Here is a 22982-nt window from a genome sequence, read left to right on the forward strand (position 1 = left end):
AAAAAAATACGAAAAAAAAGAAGAGAAAAAGAAATGAAAAAAAATTGAAAAGAAAAAAAAAAGAACAAAGCTCGCAAGGTTTAAAATCCGGAAGGACGGCCTTGGCAAAAGTTAGAGCGCAAAAGGAGAGGTTAAATACTCGAGTGTACCTTAACCCCGAACTACGTGAGGCTTGATTCCCATCTTTGGGATACGTAGGCAACTTCTTTCTGAAGTCCAGCCGTAAAATACTTCAAATTCAATTGTGTCCATGTGATGGTTCAAGTCATCTTTGTCTTTTCTGTATCCGGGAGTTCGGTTGCAATCATCGCTCTGAGGACTGATTACAATACACTACGGTGCCATTCAGACAAGGGGCAACTTTCCGTTGCCATTCAATGCACCGCGGTGTCATTCAAACAAAGGGCAACTTTCTGTTGCCATTCAATACGCTGCGGTGCCGTTCAAACAAGGGGCAACTTTTCATTGCCATGCAGCTCTCTTCGAGCAAAGGGGGCAATTTTCCTCCAAATCCGAGGCTGTGCGTCTGAAGAGTAGGTTCCGTGCTTGTTAAGCATTGGCCGTTTGCAAAAATAGTTTTTGAGAATTTTTTATTGAAGTTGACTAATTCTCTTGAAAATTATTCCATTTTTCCAAAAAACTGGACCATTTCTTGGACCCAAAAAAAAAAAGAAAATTTTCAGTGCTCATAGCCTGACTTGCATGATTTTCAAATCAAAAATCGAACAAGTATGTTAATCTAACTCTCATATTGGTCAAAACCGTTTTAGTAGAAAACCAAAACAAAAAATGGTCAAAATGATGAACTAGGGGCACAATTGAGTCAGTTGTTCTGTCTTTTCCCCATTATTAACATGCTTTCCAAGAAAGGCACCATACCTGCCAGAAAAAGGCACCACTGAAGCTAACCGCAAAAGGGCAGAAAACTCTCATATCCTCCAAGCAACGAGGTATCAAACCAAGTGCGAAGCACAAATTGGAATGGATTAGGATATTCCACTCCTTTATCTGGACAGATCTGATCACGTCCAAACTCCCCAGCAGAGCATCGTCAACCGATGTCAGCTGCAGATCTGCTACCCGTCCAGTTGTAGCACAGCCCCTCTCTGGGAGAAACTCACTGTTGTGAACAAGAAGAAGAATCTAGTGGAATGCTAGGGGCAAGAGCCCGCAACTTTCTGTTTATCCATCAACCACCCAGGCAAGGGATTTAAAATGAGAGATTGAAGAATAGAGAGATGTGTGCTGAGAGAAAAAGTAAGAAAAGGGATTTTTTCAGAAAAACGGAGCCTAAGGGCCGAGCGATGTGAGAATCACAAATGAGAAAGGGCAGGAAGCAATACCCGGGGAAACAGGCTCCATGTGCACATTTGAGTCTTGTGTTTTATTTTGTCTGTCTCGATTCTTGTTTTGAGTCGCTTCGAGTGTTATTCGATGTGTTTAGGTTGTTTACCTTTGTTTTTCCCTTGTCGAGTCGTTTTGGCTGTGGCCAGTCGTCGGCTCAATCCCCGGTTAAGAACTCATTTCTCAATTTCCAAAAAATCATCTTGTGCTCAGAGTGCTGTGCCATTCTCCACATTTGTGCAAAACAGTATTTGTTCTTTCATAAAACTGCAGGGTCCACCCCCGATAAGTGTGAACAGTAGAACAAGGACCTATCTGAAGCTATGTAGGTTCCAGACTGCAAAGCAAAAGAAAAAAGGAAAATTTGGAGCATCTTAGGGTGTTCCAGCTTTGGCAAGATCCGAGACTGCATTTCAGGTGCTCCTTCCCAGACCTCGCCATTTCTCTGGAGTATGAGTGTATCTCGACCCCAAGTGTAAGCCTGCTTCAAGTCAGAATGGCAATTAAAGCAGCAGCAGATGTTATCTCTTGCCAACATAAACAGGGTGTGCCCTTTTTGAGCTGAGTATGTTACAAAGTCCTCCGAAAGGTAAATCGGAGGCACCAGAGTACATGTTTGATGCCCTTCCATTGCATTGAATGTGCACTTCTATATACACTTCTGTTACATGCGTGCCGCGCATCATTATGATTTATGCATAGAATATGCTTGCTTTCGATTCTGCATAGAATATGCTTTCAATATTGCATAGAATATGCTCCTGTTTCTTGCATAGAAAATGCTCGTATCTTTTGCATAGAAAATGCACTCTTCCATACTTGCATAGAAAATGCACCTCATTTGCATAGAACATGCATTCACTCGCACTGTCTTGTGCACTTACACTTTGTATCCCACTAGCACTGTCTTGTGCATCTTGTGGTTGTATCTCACTTGCACTATTTTGCGTATCGCACTGTTTTGTGCAGCTACATTCGCGCTATTTTGCGCATTTCAAATCACTTGCGCTATTTTGCGTATCGCACTGTTTTGTGCAGCTACATTCGCGCTATTTTGCGCATCGCACTGTTTTGTGCAGTTCATCACTCGCGCTGTTTAGTGTATCGCACTGTCTTGTGCATTTCAAAATCACTCGCGCGGTTTAGCATATCACACTGTTTAGTGCATTTCAAATCACTCGCGCTATTTTGCGTATCGCACTGTTTTGTGCAGCTACATTCGCACTATTTTGCGCATCGCACTGTTTTGTGCAGTTCATCACTCGCGCTGTTTAGCGTATCGCACTGTTTAGTGCATTTTAAATCACTCGCGCTATTTTGCGTATCGCACTGTTTTGTGCAGCTACATTCGCGCTATTTTGCGCATCGCACTGTTTTGTGCAGTTTATCATTCACGCCATTTTGCGCATCGCACTGTTTTGTGTAGTTTATCATTTGTGCTATTTTGCGCATCGCACTGTTTTGTGCAGTTTACATTCGCGCTATTTTGTGCACCTTAATCGTACTGTTTTGTGCAGTTTATCATTCGCGCTATTTTGCGCATTGCACTGTTTTGTGCAGTTTACATTCGCGCTATTTTGCGCATTGCGCTGTTTTGTTCAGTTTACATTTCGCGCTATTTTACGCACCTCAATCGCACTTTCTTGTGGATTTCAAATCACTCGCACTATCTTGTGCATTTCAAATCACTCGCGCTTTCTTGCGCATCGCACTGTTTTGTGCACCTTACTTGCATTTTGCATGCATCCTATCGCGCTATCTTGCGCACCTTACCTGTACTTGTTAGTACATTGCATTGTTTTGAATACAAGCCGGCTTCGCGTAGCGTATAAGTCCAATTTTCAAACCGGCTTCGCGTAGTGTCTAAGTCCAATTTCCCAACAGGCTTCGCGTAGCGTATAAGGCCAATTATCAAAATCTTCCTGCATATCATTTGCATCCTGCCCCTGAACTACGCTGGTTTGATTCCTTGCAAAGGGATACGTAGGCGGCCTGCGGGCACAACCATTCATTTGTATTTTTGTTTGTTTGTCCAAGTCTTCGGCCTCATCAAAAATGGGTCATCTCTGGGCTTTGACATTCACTCACGTCATTTCATGACTCATGAGTTCTGTCAAAGAGGGGCAACTGTAGACACCCCATTTTTGACCGCTCTTAAGACTTGGGCGTTACTGATGGTTTACTTGGTGATAAAAGGTGTGCAGGGCAAAGATCCAGTTTCTTCGGCAAGGAGAGAGACAAGTCCCAAATTCACACCCCGTTTTGGACCAAAGCTATTTTTGATGGTTTTTAGACCTTAAAACCCTCTCTTTCAAAACTTTCTTGAAATAAAGTTTCTATGATGTTCCGAGGCTCGCATTTTGTCAAACGTTGCGCTTTTCGGTAAACCGAGCAGGGACAAAGTGGAAATGAATGAAAGAGCGATGAAATCTTTGAAAAATCTTTCAAAACACCTTGCTTAGGGTTTTGAAGTTGAAGAAAGGAGGGGAAGAGAGAAGAAACCAAGTTGGAGGAGAAGACAGGCATGAATCCGGGTAGAAGGGAGTCGAGCAGTCCTCGCTGAATCGGGCTTATTAATCTTCATACTTGGATTTTAGCTATAGGGCCACCACCGTCGGAAAGCTCACTTCCGGGGCTTCATTTTGCACTCAAGAATCTCTTAAAGCCAAGTCCGGGTGGGGGAGATATGATTAGTTGAAGTTGGGCATCATCCCGGTTGGATCGAATCTGCGCGGCTTCACCAAAAAGGGCATAACTTTTTGCAGAGGAGAAATTTTAATGCAAAGTTTGCGGCATTGGAAAGCTAACTTCCGGGGCTTCAATTTGGACACCCACCAGCCATTTTTTGACCTCGGAAGCCTCTATCGGCAATCTATTTAGCCGACCGGCAATTTATTGTGCCGATCGGCCATTTATTTTGGCCGACGACCTCCTTTTCTGGCCGGTTTGACCTTTTTGCACCTTCCAGGCATGGTGCATGCCAGCTGTGCCAGCTGGGATGCACAGACCCTGCTCCTCGTGCATATATGTGGCTATTTTGCACCTTTGACCACCTTTGACCCCTCTTTTTGCACCCTTTGCTCAAGGCTTCTTGAGGAAGCTTTGATCCCTTGTCTTGGCTTCCTCAAGAAGCTTGCACCCCCAGCTTGGCTTCCTTAATAAGCCTTGCCCCCTTTGCCCCCTTTGCCCCCTTGACCCTTTCTTTTTAGCTTGTCTTATAAGCTTCAAGCCCTTCCCTTTGCTTATATAAGAGAACCCTCTCCTCCTTTGTTTTGGTTGAGAAAAAATCAGACCTAATACATACATATAACATATATATCACCCTCTCTCTCTATATCTCCCTCTCTCTCTACATTTGGGTGTGTTAGAGTGTTCAAAGACCCTTGTTCTTGGCCTATTGCACCACACCTCATGGCCATACACCACTACCATTGGACTGAGGTTCTTGGGAGGGTTTATTGAGCTCCAAAAGCTGGTTTTGGCCCCCAAAGCTGCTGGTCTCGAATTTGGCCTTCAAGGGTAAGTTTCTTCCCCTTTTTAGCACTCTCTTGTACCTCATTTTAGCCTATCTTGATTGCTGATTTGAGCTTGGTGTATAACATAAAAAAGTTTTTTTTTTGTTTTTTTTTTTTTGTGTTTAAGATACTTCATTAAGACCACTTTGGTGTTTGGGGTTGTTTGACCCCTCTTAAGCCTTGTTTGGCCTCATTTTTGTGCATTTTTAGTGAGCTCTAGGACCACCTTGTTTGGGCTTCCTCACCACTGAAATCTTGAGGGATTTCAGTGGTGACGATAGTGGTTTGAGGTCCTAAGAAGGAGAGGGGTGACCCTCTCCCTTGTTGCCTTGTTTGTTGCCCTTTTTGGCCTTACAAAGGGGCCTATATTTGCACACTTCTTGAGCTCGGTTCAGGCATTTTTCAGTGGGTTTTAGGACCCCCGTAAGTCATTTCTAGAGTTGTTTTGGTCATATTGAGTGTCCCTCTTGCATGTGTATAACAACCCCTTGCATGGCCTTCCAAAGGAGCACCTCATTCTAACATGTGTTGGCTCTATTTCAGTGGGTATTTGGTGTTTATTTAGCATGTTTTACCTCTGTCCCATGTTGGTTTGTTGACCCTTGGCATGCATCATACACTTGCTTTGTATTCCACTATTTTGCCTAGAAATGCATCTTGCCTTTGGACCACCATGCTTGCATATTTTGGCTTAGCTTTGTGAAGTTTTTGGGCATGTTTTAACATGCTTAAGATCTTTTTTGGGTCATTCGGGTCATCCATGCTTTGCTTTGTATAGCTACCATGTATTCCCCCCTGGCTTGCCTTGAGTTTTAGACCATTGTTGCATGCTTGGCTTGTCTTGTTTACTTGGTTTTGCACCTTCTATAACATGATTTCAGAGCTTTCTATGCATGCCATGTATCCATGTTTATCATCTTTTAAGTGTGCTTAAAAATTGCTCTTTGGCGCCTAAGTGTTGGACCTTGTGCGCATGCATGATTGTGTGCGTCTTAGCCTTCATTTCCGTGGCATTTGGCCACTGTTTTGGGCCTAGTATAGGGCTGCCTAAATTAGTTTAGGTCCACTCTTTACATGTTGTTACATGTCTTACACTTTGCATGCTTTGATTGCATCATGTCTTGCATGTCCACTAGCTTGCATGCTTGTTCATTGCTTGCTTGTTTGCATCGCCATGTTGCATACTAGCTCACATGCCTAGGGTGCATTGCATTGGCATGCATGCTTGGCCTCTTGACTTGAGTATGATAGAGGTTGAGCTCATTGTTTGTTTACGTGCATTTCATTCCACATTGAAAATGCACACTTGGTTTCTTGGGCCATCACGCATTGAAATGCGCGATTGGTGGTCCGAGAACCGAGAACCAAGTCCCTTTGAGTCATAAACATGATAAGGGATGTGTTCGTGCACACATTTGTTTGAAATGCAATGCCATGCCTTGTTTTGCCCTCTGCTGCTATCAAAATAGGTTCTGCAGGAAGTTTTTGCCGACCGGCACTGTATAATGCCGACCGGCTGTAGATTGGTGGCCTATGTACTTGGAAGCAGCCGGTGGTCATCTCCCTTGACCGGTGGTGTTCCCCCTTAGCCGGTGGTGTTCCACAACACTCAGAGAAGCAACCCTGAAAATTGTGCCATTTTCAGAGAAGCAAAGCAGGGAAAACAGAGGCAACTTGTCCATGGCAGTGGACTTCCGAGCAGAGCCGAGCATGCATTGCATTCATCCCTCTTCCCGAGGCCTTTACTGCTTCAGTAGCTTAGTTAATTTGTTTAATTAATTAAGGGTTTGTAATATTTAATTAACTAGAGTAGTTAATTACTTATTCGGTTTGTATTATTCTTTTGGTCCTTCCGAGCGAGGGCGAATTTGTAATAAGTGTGGGTGCGTGTGTGCATGTCTTCCAACCCCCACTTCTTTCTCCCTTTTACTTACCTGCTTTTGATGGTTAGTATTAGGTCATATTTAAATTAGCATACCTTATGCTATGCATGCGTGCATCCATACATATGTCTTGCATGCACCGGGCTCGACGCATCATTCTAACTGCATTTGTATTTCAATTCCAAATTGAATACGTGTTAGTTGCAGCATTTCACATGCCATGTTTAGGATAGCCGAGCCTGTTTGGATTGCATCTTTGCATGTGTTGCATTAGCCATTTCAAATATGAACTAGGATCATGCATGTGATTACTAACTAGTTCCTGTCTTTGCTTGGAGTACTCTGTAAGTTCTTTTGCTTTAGCATCCTTGCATGCGTGTGAGTGTTGCCATAACAGCATGATTACCATGACGCTAGCTGCTTATGTGATATAACTGCTTGAATGCCTGTGGATGGAGGTTGAGTTACCTAAATTGGAAAAAATGCATTAAAGCTGTGAATTTTAAGCCCACTAGATAGTCGCAAAACCACCTTTTCTAAAAGCCCACTTGAGGGTGGCAAAACCTGCATTTTAGCCTACTTGCGAGTAGCAAACCATTTTCAAAACAAACATGAAATGTTTTTTTTGTTCCAATTTAGGCGAGTTAGTCTATACTTGTTTGTTGTGCGCATAACATAGTAATTCTAGGCTAATAAATGGAATAAGAACACATAACGTTTTCAAAACTGGATATCACGGTTAGTAGAGGCCGGTCTTCAGACCGGGGGAGAGGGGGTGCTCATAGCTGACCTTCCCCGATCGTACCCAAGTTCCCAAGCCAAGGCAACTTTGGTGATGATGGAAGCGTGGCCTTCGGCACCGAGTCAGGGTTTCCTAAATTCCCCCATTTTAAAATATTTAGGTGGCGACTCTGTATCTGGCAAAGCATTCCATGTTTGGCACTTCTTTTCAAAAAATCTGTTTCTCAAAATGATTTGCCGGATTTGGACTCTTTGGTTCAGATTAAGAACCGTGACACAAATCGAGTCCGAACTGTAGCATGAGGCCCACAGGCGCGTCTACAGGGTGGTTGTGCAAACATTGCTTTGAAAATGCATGGCCATGCTCTGTTTGCCTTCTGTTGCAGCAAAACAGGATTCTGCAGGAAGAGATGGCCGGTCGGCTATCTTCAGTGCCGGCTGGCTGTGAATTGTTGGCCGAGAGCCTCACACATGGTCGATGACCAGTTTCCCATGGTCGGTGGCCTTGCCTTTTGGCCGGTGACCTTCCATAGTGCTCAGAAGGTGGTTCAAAAACATCCTGGAGACTTGTGCAGTTTTCAGAAGTACAGAGCAGTGTAAACAGAGGCAGCATGAGTATGGCGATGCATTTCTGAGCGAAACAGAACATGCATGCATTCATCCCTCTTCCCGAGGCCTCTTTACTACTTTCTTAGCTTAATTAATTCATTTAATTAGTTAAGTGTTGTGTAATAATTAATTAGCTTGTTAGTTAGTTAATTTGTATTATTCTTTCAGTCCCTCCGAGAGAGGGCAAATTGGGTAATAAGTGTGCGTGTGTGTGATGCATGTCTTCCAACCCCACGTCTTTCTCCATTTTATTTAACCGCTTACAATGGTTAGTTTTAGGGCACGTTTCAATTAGCATACTTATGATAGCATGTTTGCACACATTCATTCGTATTGCATGCATTAGGCTCGGCGCATCATGCTAACTGCACTGTATTTCAATTCCAATTTGAATACATGTATCAAGTAGCATTTCACATGGCATCTTAGAATAGCCGAGCCTATTTCTAGTTGCATTTTGCATGTGTTGCATTAGCCATCTTAACATGAACTAGGATCATGTATTTGATTACTAACTAGCTTCTGTTTTGGCTTGGAGTACTAGGTAAGCATTTACGCTTTAGCATCCATGCATGTGTGTGAGTGTTGCCATGACAGTATGCTTACCATGAGGCTATTTGCGTATGTGATGTAACTGTGGGTGAAGGTTGGATTGCTTGAATTGGGACAATTCATTGAAATCCGTATTTTAGCCTACTTGCGAGTAGCAAAACTCAAACCATTTTTCCGAACAAACGGACATGCAATGCTTTGTTCCAAATTAGGCGATCTAGTCTATACTTGTTTTGCTGTGCGCATCATATAGTAATTCTAGCTAATTAACTGGAATAAGAACACATGTGTTTTCAAAAACAACATATCATGTTTAGTAGTGGCTGATCTTTGATCGGGCGAGCAGGGGTGCTCATAGCTGACCTTCCCCAATCGTACCCAAGTTCCCGAGCCAAGGCAACTTTGGTGATGACGGACACGTGGCCTTAGGCACGAGTTAGGGTTTCCTAAATTCCCCTAAAATAAAATATTTAGGTGGCGACTCTGTATCTGGCAAAACAGTCCATGTTTGGCACTTCTTTCTAAAAATCAGTTTTTCAAAACGATTTGCCAGATTTGGACTCTTTGGTGATTTATCAATCTCACATCGCACATTGTGAGATCAGATTAAGAACCGTGACATTTGAGTCCGAACTGTAGTAATCCCAAATGAACAAAACGGAATTCCTCCCAAGACATTCGGGGACGTCCACAGTTTATGGCGACTCTGCTGGGGAGTTTAGAGAACTTGACTCGAACTCATGATATCTTGTTTTGATTACACTTATGTGTTTCTTTGCACTGCATTGGCATGGGTGCGCCTAGGACACCGTGTTTGCCATCTGCTATTCCTGAACGGTTTGCCGGAGGCTCTCTTTGAGAATCGTGCCATCAAGCTGACCGATTACGGGCTCTGCCATGATAGGAACACAAACCCCGATTTTTACCGGGGCACCCCTTTTGACCATTCGACCTAGTGCATATTGGAATCCATAGTGACTATCCCAAACTAGGACAGGTTGCTCACCCGATTATAGGTTGTTTGAAACCACTGTGTGCATAGTGAAACCCTAGCTCCTCACAAAATAGGACAGGGAAACCCTACCCCACCATAAGGGTGTTTTGGCTCTCATTTTCTTGCTATGTGCCTTTAGAGTGCGTCTCTACAGGAATGCATGTATCAGTTGCAAGTCTGGGTATCAGGCCTAAGGGCATCAGTATTTGGGAGAATCAGTTTTACCAGAGGGTATCAGTTTACAAGGAAAAATTTTGGGCAGAATCCAGTGGAGAGCACAGTCATTCAGCTTTGCTCATATCTATTTTGGTGAAATCAGGCTGAGATGCTACATGTTTTCTCTTTTGCTAGGTAGTCTTGGAATCGTAGCTTCAGAAGGCTCCAATATCCCCCGAGGTTCATCGAACTTGTGCTGATAGACTTTGCTAGGTCAGAGATTCAGTTCAAGAAAAATCAGTGTTCCTTTGCCAGAGGCAGGGTAAAAGGGCCAGTCAGGCACAGATCACCAGTTCAACAGTCCTCAGATCAGCGGTCATTATCCATCTCACATGTGCGCAGTTGGGTTAAGATATCTGTTTTCACCACATAGACAGATATACCGAGAGATCAGTTAGATCAGGGCAGTATGGCAGGCATGGAGGAGATGATGCGTGAACTCCAAGAAAGTATGAAAATCATGCAGCAGGACGATGTTCGTCAAGCTGAATTTACCAAACAATAGGCTGAGGTCATGGCTCAACAAGCAAAGTTGATTGCCAGGTTACAGCAGCAAACCGGAGCATCTGCTTCGCACCAAGCCCCTCCCCCACCAGGAGTTCCAGCACCCAAGGAGGCACCAAATGTTCAGGGAGATACAGACATTCTGACAGGGCCGGCTCCGCCCCCAATCCTACCCCAATTATCCAAAACACCCACCAACCTGCTGAATTCTCCCTTTGAGTTCGAGGTGGACCCCACAGCATTGAAAGTGAGCAAGCTTGAAAAGCTGTTCAAGAAATCTCAGGGTGTGAAGTCCATTCCAAACATCAAGGATGGGTATACCGATGCAGCCGTGACGCTGCCGGACAGATTTAAGATGCCACATACTGACCGCTTTGACGGGTCCGGGGATCCCATGGTGCACTCACGGCTGTTTTCAGACATATTAAGGCCGATGGGCCTCACCAGACTACCGAAGCTTTCTTTATTCGGCCGGACCCTGTCGAGTGTGGCGGCCATCTGGTACACAAAACTGGAAGACGGTGTTAAGAGGAATTGGGATGAGATGGCCGAGGCTTTTGTCGCTCAGTACTCCTATAATACACAGATCGAGATCACGACCCGTGATCTCGAGATGACTAGGCAGGAGCCTAAGGAGAGTTTTTCTGACTTCGTAACCTGGTGAAGGGCCAAGGACTTAATGATGACCACTAGGCCCACTAACAAAGATCAAATTCTGATGATTGTGTGCAATCTCCAGCCCAAGCTTATGTAGAAAATAATTGTTCTCCCCTTCCCCACCTTTTCAGATTTACATGAGATAGGGGTACAAATTGAGGATGCTATGAAGCAGGGCCTCATTGACCAGGAGAAGGAGCAGCCCAGGAGGGCGTTTTCCTGCAATTCGAATGCGACCACCAGTGGTGATGCAGCTGTAAGATCTTCTGAAGTGGGCATGGTCACCACCACCGCATCAAAAAAGCTACCCCTTTCACCGGTGCGTCCGGAAGTAGCTCACAAAAAACCAAATATCTACCTCGAGTCAAGAGGGTTTTTACCCCACTTTATATGCCTTCGTCAAAGGCTCTAGAGGTCTTACTCCGGAAATGATATTTGAAACCATTGGAACAACGGCCTCTACCCGATCCTATCTCTCCAAAGCATGACCAGACTAAATACTGTGCCTACCATCAACAAACCGGTCATGACACTGACAGTTGCTTTCGTCTTCGCCATGATGTACAAGATCTGTTTGACAACAAGGTCATCGCCGCACCAGCTCAGCAAAGTCTATCGCCACTGGATCATGAACTTGGGGGATAGTATGAATATGTGATCAAGGGATGAACCACCTACAGGCGGCGCTCAGTTTACTCCAGATGTGGCGTATGGCACGCACTGTTTTGAGCATTTGTGAATGCTAGTTTTTGTACTTTCTGACTCAGGTATTGAGTCAGTTTTGTTATGTCGTTTAGAGTCTGTCCCATTGTATAGAGTCAGTCTTTTCATACTGAGTCAGTTGGGTCTGTCTTGTTGTATCGAGTCAGTCCTGTTTTGTTAAAGTCGGGTGATCTCGGTGGTGTTACCTCGGACATCACTTGCTTGTTTTGTGCTTGTCTTTTCACTTTCTTTTGAGTCTGTTTCTGCCTTGGAGCTAGTAATGGCAACAGATTCGAATGAACAGCAGTGATTTTCACACTCTTGTGTTTGTTTCTGCCTTGTGCTAGTTGTGCCAGAAGTTTTGAATGAAACAACAATACTTTTTGCTTTCTTTTCTGTGCCTTTAAGTCATTACATCGACCCAAGTTTTTCAAAACCTTTTTGAACATTGTGATGAAAACGAAGAAAATGGAATTCCTCGGGTTTGGCAAAACTTGATCAATTGAGAGAAAGAAAGGCATGCTAAGCCCTTAATGATTGAGATCATGCTTGTTAATGTGAGTACTGAGAAGGATCCTGGCTTGATCCTGATTGGTTCTACATTGTCTTTCGCGCGAGCGATTAGTCGCTTTCTTAAAAGATTTCAAAAAATGTTTTGCGCCGTCCTACGAAGACCTGTGTGGAATCGCTCTTGAGATTGTGCAGCCTAGGATCGCTCTCAGCCTCGAGACTCGACCCCTTGCTTTCAAACCTTGAACCTAGATTCAGAATGTTCAACGGTCAACCACCATGTAAAGCCTGTGTGGCTGGATCAGAAGCAACCCTCGAACTAGGGGCAGGGAAGTCAGATCAAGAAGATCAGGTGTCATCAAAAGAAGCTTGCAAAGCTAGATCAGAAGCACCCCTCGAACTAGGGGCAAAAGATGGCAGATTGTGCTCGAAGAGCCGAAGATGGATCATTCCAGAAATCAATAAAGATCGGCAAGAATGCCAAACCCCAGAAGGGAGGAAAGAAGAAGACATTACTGATGGACAACCGAGTTCCTATCCACAAGTTGCATAGTAAACTCAAGTTGGGTACATGGGTGGGCTGGATTGAGATTACATAGTAAACTCAAGTTGCTAAGAAATGCTCTGAGGCAGTGGAACAAAGAGGTCTTTGGGGATGTCACAGTTAAGCTTAAGGCTGCTGAGGATGAATTGCATGAGTTGGATTTGTTAGCTGAAGATAGAGACCTAGTAGAAGCTGAGAAGGCAAGAAAAAGAGAGGTATCAAGTGAGGCGTAGAAATTAAGTAGATGGGCTGAGTGGTTGTGGCTTCAAAAAGCTAGGCTAGATTGGACATTAAAGGGCGACAGAAATACAAGATTCTTCCATGTTATGGTGACTAGTAGATAGAGTAGGAATGGGCTAAACTCAGTTATGATTGGGGACAGGGTATGTGAAGATCCAGTAGAAGTCAAACAAGAGGTATGTAGGTATTTTACTAACCATTTTGTTGAGAAGTGGAGGAAAAGACCTACTCTTGAAGGCGGTTTCAGATCAATGAGGCTCAATCAGTATTTTGAGTTGCTGGAAGCTGAATTTTCAGAGGAAGAGATATGGGCAGTTATAAAAAACTGTGAAGGGAACAAGGCACTTGGCCTGAATGGGTTTAATCTATTGTGTTTTCAGAAGTGTTGGAGGATAATGAAGGGTGAATTGGTGCAATTCATCAAGGAGTTCCATTCTCATGGAAAATTGGTCAAAGGGATTAATAGTTCCTTTACAACATTGATCCCTAAAAAAGAAAATGCAGTGGGTTTGGCAGATTTTCGACCAATTAGCCTTGTGGGCTCAATTTATAAGGTGTTACCAAAAGTGTTGTCAAACAGATTCAAACATGTACTGGTAGAAATAATTAGTGAGGTTCAATTTGCTTTTTTATCGGGCAGGAATATTTTGGATGGTGTTCTAATAGCAAATGACGTGGTGGAAGGGTGGAGAAAGGCTAAGAGGAAGGGTTGATTTTAAAACTTCACTTTGAAAAGGCCTATGACTCAATTAATTGGGAATCTCTCTTCTCAATGTTGGTAAATTTTGGTTTTGGTGATAAATGGGTGTCATGGATAAGGGAGTGTGTATCCTCATCCAGGTTATCAATCCTAGTGAATGGTTCTCCAACGAATGAATTTAGTCCCCCAAAGAGGTCTTAGGCAAGGAGATCCTCTCTCTCCTTTCTTGTTTATTATAGTGGCTGAAGGACTTAATATGTTATTGTCTAGAGCGTTGGAGTTGGAGGTAATAAAGGGGGTGAGAGTTGGAGTTAGTGGTGTTCCTTTATCCCATCTACAGTTTGCGGATGATTCCATGTTATTTTGTGAGGCAGAAGTTGTGGATGTGGTCAATATTAAGAGGATTTTGAGATGTTTTGAACTCGTATCCAGTTTGAAGATAAACTATCACAAAAGTGTGGTTTGTGGGGTGGGTGTGGAGGAAACTCTCTTGGCAAACTTTACTTAGAAACAGAACTATAAGGTTGGCCTTCTACCTATAACTTATCTTGGTCTTCCGTTAGGGGCTAATCTGGGGAAGAGAAAAATGTGGAAACCAGTTCTAGACAAAGTTAGAGTTAGACTGGCTGGTTGGGAAAAAAGGATGTTGTCCTTTGCAGGTAGGTTGACTATGGTCAAGTCAATTTTATCTTGCTTACCTGTGTATCTCCGTTTAAAATGCCTGAGGGTGTGGCTAAGGAATTTGAGAGAATTCAAGCGGCTTTTTTTTGGGAGGTTCGGATCTTAGAAGGAAGGTGCACTTGGCCAAGTGGGAGGAGGTTACTACAAGTTTTGGTCAAGGTGGTTTGGGCATTAGAAAAATTAGGGTAGCTAACTCTTGCTTATTATTTAAATAGTGGTGGAGGTTTGCAGGTGAGACAAAGGCACTGTGAAGGAGAGTGATCTGTAGCAAGTATAATCAGGAGGAGTATAGTTGGTTGCCTTTTGGTGCTGCTAGCAATAGACTGTTAAGATTATTGTCTGACATAATCTCAGTGCCCAATTTCAATCCAGATTTGCTGGACAAGTTTCGGGTTAATTTTAAGATAAAGGTGAGAGATGGTAGTAGGGTTAGGTTTTGGGAAGATAAGTGGTGTGACTCGTATTGTTTGAAAGAAGAGTTTCCCAGACTGTTTATCCTGTCAAGGGAAAAGAAAGGCTCACTTAGTATGTTTTCTAATCTGAAGGTAACATCAGGGGAGTGGAATCTATTACCTAGAAAGGAGTTTTTTGAATGGGAAAAAATGGAAATGCTGAGGTTAGCCTCTATCCTGGATTCTGGCCCTACAGTTAGCAAGGGAACAGTGGATCACCCAAGGTGGGCAGCAAGTTCGACAGGTATGTTCTCAGTATCTTCTTTGTACAATCTTAACATTGTGGAGGTAGGGTTTATTCCGAGACCTATTAATTTGATTTGGAATAATGTTCTTCTTCCCAAGTGCAATTCTTTGGTTGGCTCGTGTGGAGGCATAAGATTAAGACTTCAGTGTTCTTACAAAAGACTGGGGTTCTTGCGGGTGGTATGTCCACCTTGTGTTACTTCTATAAAGATAAGGAGGAGTCAGTGCTTTATGTGCTGCTACATTGCCCCTTTGTGTGGAATGTTTGGTCTTCCTTATTAAAGTGGTGGGGGCTTTAATGGGTCATTTCTGATTCAGTTGCTGGCTTACTGAGTTGGTGGGAGGGTGGTAAGCTGAAGAAGCAAGAAAGGAAGATTTGGAGGATTGTCCCAATTGTTACCTTGTGGTCTATATGGAAGTTACGAAATGATTGTGCCTTCAAAAAGGCTAAGGTTGATATTTGGGATCTATCTAACTTGATTAAAGCCAGGGTGGCTATTTGGCTGATATCATCTTCAAAGGCTTGGCAGTTCACGGTTAGTGATTTTATTTATAATCTTAACTGGATTCGAGTTTGTATTGGGGCAGGTTGAGAATTCTGTTGGCAGGTTGGGTGTTTTTCTGTGCCAGGCAGGGATGTTTGTGTTGTTAGGTGCTGCGATTTGTATGTTTGGGTCTATGCGTTTTGTAGTTTTGTTTTTTTTTGGTACCTTTCCAACTTGGCCTTGAGCCTTCAAATGATTGTGTGGTCCTCTTGGTGCCAACCTGGTTAGGATTAGGATGGGTTACTATGATTTGTGGCTCCTTGGCCTTCTTTATTGATGTCTTCTATCATGTTTTCATTCTAGTTTCATCAATAAAGTGTTTATTTTGCTGATCAAAAAAAAAAAAATCATAATTTTCTAATTTAAACTTTTTAAATCACAAACAAATAAATAATTATAATATAATAAAGTTATAGTTTCAACAAAATAAATGTTATATACAATTTCTTTTTCAGAATCATACGAATTTTCCCTTATTGTGATTTCTTCTTTTTCTTTTTCATTTTTTTTTTCCAAAATTTATATCCTAATTCAACGTAAGTTATGTTTACAAAACGATATGCAGTTTTATTGTTATTTTATTATGTAAGGATAGATTTTTAGTAAATTGTTAACACAATGTATAAGTTTATACATTTTGAGTATGGTCCACACGACATTAACTTTAAATATATACCATCCACTTTATTTTATGAGTTTTTTTTTTTTTTTTTGAATTACACATGAAAAAACAATAAATTTTTTTGCTAGACCTGATATTCAAAGATTACTTTTTTAATTTTGGTTATATATATATATATATATTGATTCTGGAGTTGATTTCTCTATAGCTGTTTGTGCTGGAATAGCCAGAGGATTGTTTTTACTTATTGCTTCGGGGTGGCTGTACAAAGTAATGAAGAAAAGAAGAGATAAGAAACGCAAGGAAAATTTCTTCAACCGAAATGGTGGTTTCTTGCTACAACACAAGTTATCTTCAAATGATGGCAGCGGAAAAATAAAATTATTTAATTCGAAGGAGTTGGAGAAAGCCACCGATCATTACCATGAAGATCATATTCTCGGCCAAGGAGGCCAAGGTACTATTGGAAATGCTTTACAATTTTGTTATCCTTTCATTATCTACAGCTTACAACTAATTTCTTATCTTGCATTGATTTCTTGCCAAACATCTTGAGACCTTTTATGCATGGACCCTTCTTCATGTTGGATAAGGGCAGGGCTCACAAAAGCTTTATTAGTATGTTGTTTTGATCTTTTGTTTGTAAATGGTAAAGGCTGGCCCCTCCAAGGCTCACAAATTAGAAAAAGCATCACAGATTAATATAAAAAATAATGATATTGATATGAATTTTTTGTATAGAATTTCTATACATAATGATATGATTTTTTATGGTTACTTTATTTCCAATCAAAATATTCACCATTATCTTTATAATTTCAAAAATATCTTTAACACATCATTTTTTGTATAGTCTTTCAATTTGCAAATCCTTTTTTTTTTCATAATAATAGTGTTTCTAGTAACTTTCTGGATTACTTTGTCGAACTCCATATTTGATGAATGAAATTATTGTAGTTAATGTAAATCTTCAAAGATGTTTTCTTAATCAATATGAAAACAGTACTTAATAATTTTGTTTCTGTCTTTCTTTCTTCTTTTATTTTTTGGTCTTAGCTTGTTTTGTACACTATTATGAAAAACCTACTTATTATCCTTTTTTTGATAGTATTTTTTTTGTCAATTAATACATATTATTTAGCCCTCTGTATATATATCTTGCGTCTGCCACTTGATGAGGGTCAAGAATATGAGAGCACTACGAATGATTTAGGCCAAAAGTAAGCACAACGCGCACATACATATATATACATATATTTTAGGGACATGCATTAGATTTGTATTTAGCGTGGTGAGCGTGTATGAACCAACACACACACACACACACACACACACACACACATATATATATATATATATATATATATTTGTCATAAGAGGTTAATTAGCTGCTATTTCATATATCCAAGATTTGATTTGAAGCAAAATTTATGAGTCTTGTTTTCTCTAATTTCAATAAGATTTGTTCATTGTTTATTTTTCTAAATTTTTTAATCAACCATTTACTTTCAATTAATTTTCCAACAGGTACTATTTACAAAGGCATGTTGTCAGATGGGAGAATCATCGCTGTTAAAAAGTCTAAGGTTGTCGACGAAGGACGGGTTGAGCAATTCATCAATGAGGTCTTCATTCTTTCACAAATTGTCTATAGGAAAATAGTCAAGCTCTTGGGTTGTTGTTTAGAGACCGACGTTCCTCTGCTAATATACGAGTTCATCCTAAATGGAACACTCTCTCAACATATTCATGATCCAAATGAGGAGTTCCCATTATCATGGGAGATGCGCTTTCGGATTGCCACAGAAGTTGCCAAATCTTTTTCTTACTTGCACTATGCGGCGTCCATACCTATCTATCATCGAGACATGAAGTCAACCAACATACTCTTGGATGATAAATACAAAGAAAAAGTTTCTAACTTTGGAACTTTAACATTAATTGATGTTGATAATACTCATTTGACCGCATGAGTACAGGGGACTTTCAGGTACTTAGATCCAGAGTATTTTCAATGGAGCCAATTTACTGATAAAAGTGATGTTTACAGCTTCAGAGTTGTTATTGTTAAGCTTTTAACTTGGCAAAAACCAATCTCTTCCACTAGAACCCAAGAAAGTAGGAGTTTAATTAGTTATTTTATGCAATCAATAGAGGAAGATCGTCTACTTGAGATTCTTGATCCCCAGATTCTCAAAGAGGGTTGAAGAGAAGAGATGATTGTTGTTGCTCACCTCGCAAGAAGATGCCTAAATTTGAATGGGAAGGAGAGGCCTATAATGAAAGATGTCGCAGTTGAGCTGGAAGGAATTAGAATGTCACATGGAAGTTCGACAATTCACCAACACTATGAAGAGCTTGAATACAATGCAATTGACCTTGTTAAGGCTTGGGATGTTGCGTCAACCTCGACTAGAACTTTTTTAGATAACAGTAGAGCTTCAACATTTGAAATGCAATCACTATTACATAACAAGCTGTGAAGTATACACATGCACACATTTCAATTAAAACTAACATGTGTATTTAATTTCAACTTTTGTCCATCTTAGATTTTTTGATTGAGAATATACCAACAAGTTACCATAAAGATTTGTTATTAAAATGTTGGTTAGAATAATTAAGTACTAGTATGAAATGCTACAAACTTGTATGACTTATGCTTTGGATTAGCAATATTAGTAGTTTCCTATACTATACATAATTCATTTTAATAAAGGTGATCATATATATGTATTTATTGTAAATATGAGTGATTAATAATGATCTGTCCATTAAACAAGTTAGACAAACGCCTAAGCTTCATGAAAAACTTAAGTGATTCGTGATTAGATCAAAAATTAATTGTACCAATTCCCAAACAATTAAAACTAACAATCTAAATCATCAAGCGCGTACGGAAGTGATTTAGATTGTTGTTTCAAACAATAAATAGACACAAACGATTTTTACGTCGAAAAAATCATTATTGGAGCACCTTCAATTGTGATTAAAAAATCACGGGCGAAACGCCACAAATCAATACACTATGAAAGAAACAAAGAATACAAAATTCTCAAACAAATTACCCAAACTCTGTCAATTTGTCTTCAACACTTTATATATCTTCCACCGCAACCTTCATCTCAGGATTGATTTGATTGATGTTGACTCCACAACATCCACGTCGACTCAACGACCGCGCACAGCTTCGAACACCTTTGAACGCTTCACGCTTAAATCTCCGGATTCCACCAAAGAAGCACACTCTTGAAGATGATCACTCAAAAAACCCTTTGATGTATATTATCCGACCATGTGAGTTTAACACTCAAGCAAGCATCAAAGGAAAACTAGCAAACTAGTCTCAAAAGAAAACCCTAGAGCCCCCAAAGCAGATCTAAAAGTATTAACCCTAAAAAAATACATAAACACATATCTATAGAAAACATGGGCCACATACCCTGCTTGAGCACAAGACTTGTCGCTCGAGTGGAGTCAACAAAACACGTGTGATTAAAACAAGTCTCCGCTCGAGCACCGAAACTCACGCTCGAGTGCAAAAACATGCCTCCCAGTATTTGTGCAAACAAGCCAAATTACTAAGAGAGTGCAATCTCTGCTCGAGCGCAAATGTTCCCGCTCGAGTGAGAAGACCAAAACCAAGGAAAAAATACAACTCTATAAAATTGAGTTTGTTCGCGGAATTGGCAACAAGTGGGGACCTAACAACCTCCCCATTTGTCAATTCCCGGACAAAACTTTTCTAACAATTTTTCCTAAAAACACACGCACTAGACACACTCACTGACACAACCTATCAGACACAAAACAAAATTCGCAAAACCACAAAAACTGATTTGATGGACAAATAGTTTGAATTTGAACAATTTAGAACAATCCACCATCCACCTCTGAAACAACTTCCAACATACCACATAAAAAAAAACTGTGGAACTCAATAAGATAAAAAAATGCAACAAATATGAAAACAAACAAATTAGCTGTAGCAGTTTTAAAATACATGAAACACTAACTATAGCAATATAAAATAGCCAACTGCAACAGTTCTAAAATAAAATAGCAAAATAAAAATAGCCAACTGTACCAAATGAATGTAAAATTCTCTCCCTTTTTGGTCGGGAGTCAAACAAAAATAGTCCAAGAGAAAAACACAGTCAAGGATCAGCTGAAGGTGGATGAGGCTGCTGTAGCTGAAGTAAGGAGATAATCTAAGCAAGCTGAACAGTAATATGGGCTGCAGATTGCTCCAAATGTCCAAGATGGCCATCAAAGGCATTAAGGCAGGCATCCAGATGATCCAGCCGCTGAGTCACGAACTGCTCAAAATGGCAAAGTTGGCCACGAAAGGCTCGGGGATGATCATCAGCCTCCTCCGGACCAGCTGTCGTTGCATCAATCTCCGCCTCCTCGGCTAGAATATCCTCAGCACCTGTAAAAGGACCAGCCCTAGAAGACTCCCCCTTAACATGTGCCCGACTCTGAGAAACAGTCTTCTTAGTGAAGGGTTTAATAGGGGTGGCATACTCATCGTTCTCAAAGACCGAGACCTCAAGGCGAGACAGAAGTCGGTTGATCAAACAACCATAAGGCAACCCGAGCTATTTGCTCCCAAAAATGGCTATCATTTTGCGAAGGATAAGGGTGGCAAGATTAATGGAGAGATGGCGAGCGATGCAGAAAAGAACAAACCCTTGTTCTTGATTGATTTCAGAAGAATGAGTGGTGACTATTGTAACGCCCTCAAAATAATACATAAAGCCCATCACTTTAGACATACATTGATATAAAAGAAATCAACCATTTATATTCATCAGAGTAATTCTTACAACTGTATTACATGTTAACCACAAAAGGAAATGCCCTATGGGCTTACAGCTTTCCAAGTCAACACCTGGTTACACAAAAGAAGAGTACTAACTCTATACAAAATAAGCCTTTGGCTTGATATACATGTAATATAGACAAAATAACAAAAAACAAGAGTCTTCAACTCTCATCATCATCCAAGCTATGTCTTTGGAGGTGGCATACTACCAGTACCTGAAAATAATGTCCTATAAAGTGTGAGCCAACGCCCAGCAGAGATATGCTAAACACAGTATGAGCAATAACTAAGACATTAGCAATTGATAAATGTTCAATTTCCATAAACCAATTCATAACCCATTTCCATTTCATGACCACTATGTTCATGTTTCATTTTAGTTTCCATTTCTTATCAATTTCACGATTTACATCAACGGCTCAGAACCTGGCCAACCATTTATATGAGACAGTGACTCATACTAAACGTTTCCCATTTCACAATAGATAAACATACTAGTTGTATCAACATCTTAACAGATAAGCATACAAGTTGTATCCACATTTCAACAGATATGCATATTAGCTATATCAACACTTCCAAAGATAAGCATATGAGCTGTATCAACACTTCCATAGATAGGCATATAAGCTATATCAGCACATTAACTGACAAGCATATGAGCTGTATCAGTGGAGTCCATCCCCCATCTCCTCCCAAACAACATCCGGTTTAGAGGTCCATCCCCCATCTTCCCCTAAACCGTGGAGTACATCCCCTATCTCCTCTCTCACACACACAACGTATATACACATAGGTCATATATACAATCAATCAATACATAACGTTAATGTGTTCTATCACCAGTCATACTCTATGACATATCCGATTGATTAGTTTTAGTTTGCCTAATCATCATGCATTATCTACAACAATCAAAACTACCCTCCACCGATAGCCCAAGCAATTATTTCTAAATAGATAATAAAAGCTCCAACAGATAAAATATCAATGTTTTCAAAATTGAGCGATTAATAAATCCAACCCCACTATTCTATTATATAATGAGCCAATTTCATTATTTCCAACTCAATTCCATATAACCACAATTTTCCCAAATTAATTATACCAATTAATTTATACAAACAATTAGGGTTTTCTACCCCATTTCCCAATATTGACCCAATGGTCTATATATCAACAACCAACAACGAAATCATTATTTTTAAACCCACAATACACATTTTAGAATCAAAATAACAAAATCCTCTTTTAACATTTTGAAACCCTAAGTCCCAAAATTGCCCAACTTCAACACTTTACCAAAACAACCAAAAATCTATGTCAAAGACCATATGAGTGAGTAGGAATCCCTACCTCAAACGATGACACCCAAAGAAGAAGATGAAGAAAATGGAAATGCTCCAAATCTCGAAATTCTTGGATCAAAAGATAGCCCTCGACGATCAACAACCTTTTTGTAAAGGCCAAAGGTGAAGAGACAACTCCTACTAGATCAATCCCTAGAGAGAAGGCAAGGTTCTAGAGAGAGAGGCTCTCAAAAACGTTTTGGAAAAGTAAGAGAGAGAGAGAGAGAGAAAGTGTAGAAAGTGATTCAAAAATGCCCAGCTGCCCTCTGTTATACGACATTCTCGCTCGAGCGGAAAACACAACGCTCGAGCGTCAAGAATAAAAAAACTATGGCCGCTCGAGCGCCAAGACACAAGGATAAAGTACATCCGCTTGAGCGTGAAAACCAGTCCGCTCGAGCGTAGATTTTCATCTCCCAGAACTTTCACCACCGAGGTACTACCCGCTCGAGCGCCAACAAGTCTGCTCGAGCGCAACCCGCTCGAGCGCAAGAAACCCGCTCGAGCGTAGAAAACACACCTGCAGAAGTTTTGCAGGGACTCGAAAT

The 22982-nt window shown here is 40.9% G+C and overlaps 1 pseudogene; it reads left to right on the forward strand.

Moving 5' to 3' along the window:
• LOC114316740 (wall-associated receptor kinase-like 22 pseudogene) overlaps nt 1-18740 on the forward strand; it is a 58797-nt pseudogene extending 40057 nt beyond the window's left edge.
• The last annotated feature ends 4242 nt before the right edge of the window (nt 18741-22982 follow it).

Source organism: Camellia sinensis, chromosome 9 (assembly GCF_055761805.1).
Source record: "Camellia sinensis isolate YWXY chromosome 9, ASM5576180v1, whole genome shotgun sequence".
Taxonomy (NCBI): domain Eukaryota; kingdom Viridiplantae; phylum Streptophyta; class Magnoliopsida; order Ericales; family Theaceae; genus Camellia; species Camellia sinensis.